The 4,882-nt window shown below is 38.9% G+C and overlaps 1 non-coding gene across 1 annotated transcript; it reads right to left on the reverse strand.

The window, feature by feature from the left end:
• Positions 1-4,523: 4,523 nt before the first annotated feature.
• TRNAF-GAA (transfer RNA phenylalanine (anticodon GAA)) lies at positions 4,524-4,595 on the reverse strand. The gene has a single exon. It is a non-coding gene; the product is annotated as a tRNA-Phe (tRNA).
• Positions 4,596-4,882: the final 287 nt, after the last annotated feature.

Below are 4,882 nucleotides of genomic sequence, written 5' to 3' on the forward strand. Positions count from 1 at the left end.
GAAGTTATAATTTTATGTAACATAAACATGGAAATGACATCCTATCCCTTGCCATAGTCTATTGGTTAAAAGCAAATCATAGGTCCCACTCACACTCAAGCACAGGGGATTACATAAGGGCATGAATATCATGAGGCAGGGGTGATTAAACAACTTTCAAGTTGAATAACTTTTAAAAATATTTTTTTCAAATCGAGTAACTTAAAAATACAATAAAAACATCATTACATGCAATTCCCTTTGAAAACTCTTTCCAATTCACTTCTCAAAATTAACTTACAAAATTTTATGAAAAAAGTCTGACCTCAAATAAATAGGGGAAAAAATGGGAAGAGCTAAACAGTTTTTTGTTTGTTTTAAAATTAAAAGTTAAAAATAAATAAATACAATAAAATTAAAAGTTAAAAGCAGTAGTTGTACTTCAAAGTATTTGCAGGATGAAATCTATCAAGAAGGCCATGTAAAACAGCCTTCAGAGTCAGAGTTACATTTTCAAGTGAGAGTTTCTGTGTTCATAGTTCACAAAGGATGCCTCTGTTGTGGTCCCTCATCACACCATCCATAATCAGCCTCAGGAGGAACCTAACCTCTTTTCTTGTGTTATTCATGGTCTGAAAGCTTGTGGCAGCCATGCAGAGTTTGTCAAAATAGTGCAGATAGGTTTGGGGTTGATTGAGATTACATCCAAAGCATCTTAGAGTCTGTCTGCCGTATAACCCTGGACTATGAAGGTATGAAACCTAAGAACCATGCTTAGTTCTTTGTTTCCAACTCTTCTTCGAAGAAAGAGGTCTTTGAGTTCATTTGGAGGAAGTGAGTCTGAAATGGTGAGAGATCTGAATTGCATGTATGTTTGCTACTTATAATAGAGAATATCTTAAAATTAATGCCAGCTTCTTGATGAAAGTGAAAGAGGAGGATGAAAAACTTGGCTTAAAGTTCAACACTCAGAAAACTAAGATCCTGGCATCTGGTCCCATCACTTCATGGGAAATAGATGGGGAAACAGTGGAAACAGTGTCAGAATTTATTTTGGGGGGCTCCAAAATCACTGCAGATGGTGATTGCAGCCATGAAATTAAAAGACACTTACTCCTTGGAAGGAAAGTTATGACCAACCTAGATAGCATATTGAAAAGCAGAGACATTACTTTGCCAATAAAGGTCTGTCTAGTCAAGGCTATGGTTTTTCCAGTAGTCACATATGGATGTGTGAGTTGGACTGTGAAGAAAGCTGAGCGCTGAAGAATTGCTGTTTTTGAACTGTGGTGTTGGAGAAGACTCTTGAGAGTCCCTTGGACTGCAAGGAGATCCAACCAGTCCATTCTAAAGGACATCAGTCCTGGGATTTCTTTGGAAAGAAAGTGAAATTGAAGTTTCTTAGTCGTGATCAGTCCTAAGTGTTCATTGGAAGGACTGATGCTGAAGCTGAAACTCCAATATTTTGGCCACCTCATGTGAAGAGTTGACTCATTGGAAAAGACCCTGATGCTGGGAGGGATTGGGGGCAGGAGGAGAAGGGGACGACAGAGGATGAGATGGCTGGATGGCATCACCGACTTGATGGACATGAGTTTGGGTGAACTCTGGGAGTTGGTGATGGACAGGGAGGCCTGGCGTGCTGCAATTTATGGGGTCGAAACAAGTCGGACACGACTGAGCGACTGAACTGAACTGAAGTGCTGTCAATGGAAGTTCCTCCCTAGCATTCTCTAATAACTGCGTCCTGTCTATTTATAATTATCATTTTGTTTTCTTTCCAGTCAATCATTGAAGAGGTGTTTCTTGTGTTTCCAGTGCGTGATAAATGTGGTAGGGAATACAAATTAGGTTTATGACAAGGTTTGCTCTCTGAACAGACTTGTATTTAGAAGCAAGGAGTGGTGAGAGGGGAGCAAAGCATACGCAACTGTAATGGAGAACAAATTAAGATTATACAGTCAAATGCTCCATGCAGTTAACAGTACCCTCAACTCAGTGGTACAGGAAAGGGAGATCCATGTTGAGTGGAGTTACTAGAAGGCTTCTTGGGAGTAGAACTTGAAAGATGAGTGGAGTTTGGATAAGAAGTGAGAAAGTTAGAAGAATGGGAAAAGAAAATAAAAAGGCAGGAAGAGCCCAGAATTTGCAGAGAAAACTTTAAGAAGCTGTCCACATTGAATGGAAGAGGGCGGGCAGGGAAAAAGAGGAATATGGCTAGGTTTGTTTTTGAATACTGCTGTGACAGTGACTTGATGGGCAGTAGAGAATCTTTCTAGATTCTTCAGCAGAGGAGAAAAGTGGTATTTGAGGGGGATCTGTTTGGTGGGTATGTGAATGATGGATAAGATTAAGAATGCCTGGAAGAGACAAGCTCGGGGTGACAAAAATCTGGGCTAGGTTGATAGCAGTGTACATAATATATAGAAGTGATATTTATGATGAAGAATCTTCAGTTTCAGGAGACTGATGAAATGTGCTAGTAGCTGTGTTCACTGTGCCCAGCCCTTGGGCAGCCCCTTCTTGCCACTGAAAATTGGATAGCATCTAGGCAATTAAGGACTTATATAGGATTCCCATTGATCATTGGCTGTGCTAACAAGTTGTCATCTTTTGGCTTTGATCCCTGGGATATTTGTTTATTAATAAAGGTCTCAAAAGTCCAACAGCCCCTCAGTTATTGATATTTTACAATTTGGAACAGTGAGTCAGGAGGGATCTTTATTTGTACCTCAGATCATACCATATACACGATCAGATGAAGGTTGTAACAATGCTTTCTAATGCGTTCCACAAACTAGTGGTTTCTACAATATTTAATAGGTTTTCTAGGGGGGAAAAGCAAAACAAAATCATATATATTGTGGAAAGGTCCATGCTCAAATATGTTTGGGAAACCCTAAGTTAAAACTTGAAAATCTTCAAAAGATCAGTGTTAATGAACTACCAAAAGAAATATGGGTGGAGTTATAATCAAAAGTGTTTCCTGAGCTTCTTCATTAATGGAACCTCATGTGTGTGTGTGTGTGTGTGTGTGTGTGTGTGTGTGTGTGTGTGTGTAGTATTCATTCAGATCATCCTTAGGACTAGTATTCTGCCCAACACACTTGGGTAAATGTCAAGGTATTGGTGAGTTTTCGGTGGAGTCAATGGTTGTTTCAGCTTGTGGATCATCAGGCTTCTTCTTATCATAACTTGCTTTGATATTTTATATAACTGCTTTCCAAAGATACTTCTTCCCCAAATTTTCTATTCCAAAAATTGAGCAAGACAAAAAAGGAGAAAGAAAGAAGCAAAAGCAATTCTTTTGCTACATATTTCTTAGAAGTGTTTTGAAAGAAGCATAGGAAAGGAAGTGATTCAAGGTAAGGTGGTACCTGCCTGGGATGTCAAGTTGCCCAGTTTTCTAAAGATCTTTTCTTTCTGCCACTACCCTCACTTAACAGGCAGATGTGGGTTTAAATCCTGCCTGGATCACTATCTGGTCGTGGGGCCAGAGATAACTTACTAACCTTCCAGCTCCTTCCATCTTTTTCTGTTTTCTTTTTTCCTCTCCATTAATTTATATTTTTCAACACTGTGAACTTTGTTTCTTAGAGTTTCTATAGGAAGAGCAAGTATCTCTTTAAACTCATAATTTGAGATGTATTTAAGTTAAAAAAAAAACCCTCCCACTAAGCTATTTTATTAAATTGGCTTCTAGATGATCAGTTCTAGGATGCTAGAAAGCGGTTGTAAGAGGTGGTGGTTGGTAAATTGATGTTGGTCTGAAACGTTCAACTGACCTACTTGATTAAACACATTTTCACCTGCTATTGTCATTCCAAAGGTGCTATTTTGCTTTGTAAGGTCAGTGTCATAGTAGAAAATCTTTTATATGCCCATGCCATGTAATGTTTATGCTTTGCAAGGTTTCTAACATGATGTAGGGTATTTAACTTTTCAAACATATTGAGAGAGAGAGAGAGATTCTAGACTACTAAAATGGTTATAATTTTACATCTTAAATGAAAACTCAATGCTATCTTTAAAAAAAAGCCTACAGGGTCCTCCATGCAAAGCCCACCTAATGTGTGTTGTTATCATCATTGCAGTTAATTTTATTTTCATCACATGGGTCTTGTATAAATCTTTTACTTTTACTACATTATAGTTAAAACCATGACATGGAATGAAGTTGCCCATGGAGAGTGTTGTACTTGTATGTTGAATGTAAGTCATGGGAAAGATAAGTTCTCCATGTGATTTTTCATTCAGATCTGTTAATATCAAGAGAGAGAGAGAGCAGTTCTAACACATAAAAAGCTGAACTCAGTAAAAAAAGAAAAAAAAGATGGCTCTCATTATTATTATTTATTGAGCACCTGCTATGTATAAGGGGATAGCAGAGCAGCTGGGAACAAATATGAAAGTGAAAGTGAAGTCGCTCAGTTGTGTCCGACTCTTTGCGACCCTGTGGACTGTAGCCTATCAGGCTCCTCTGTCCATGGGATTTTCCAGGCAAGAATACTGGAGTGGGTTGCCATTTCCTTCTCCAGGAGATCTTCCCGACCCAGGAATCGAACCTGGGTCTCCCGCATTTCAGGCAGATGCTTTACCGTCTGAGCCACCAGGGAAGCCCCAACTAATATTCTCTATATTTTAATATTGGGAACAAATACACTAGAACCAAATACAACACAATGGTTTAGGTCTGAGAGCAGCACAGAAATGCTGCTGTCTCTGAGACACACATCCTAGATTTTTCCTCATCTTTAAAACGCTGACTTTCAAGACATCCGGCTGCCCCCAAGACCTAAGGTCGGGTCTGCAGTGCTCTGTCCTGTCATGATAGAAGTTCTTTAATTATCTATCCATCCCCAGAAGCACTAAGGCATTTCATCCTTTTTTTTTTTTTTTTTTT

This window comes from Ovis canadensis, chromosome 3 (genome assembly GCF_042477335.2).
Source record: "Ovis canadensis isolate MfBH-ARS-UI-01 breed Bighorn chromosome 3, ARS-UI_OviCan_v2, whole genome shotgun sequence".
NCBI lineage: Eukaryota > Metazoa > Chordata > Mammalia > Artiodactyla > Bovidae > Ovis > Ovis canadensis.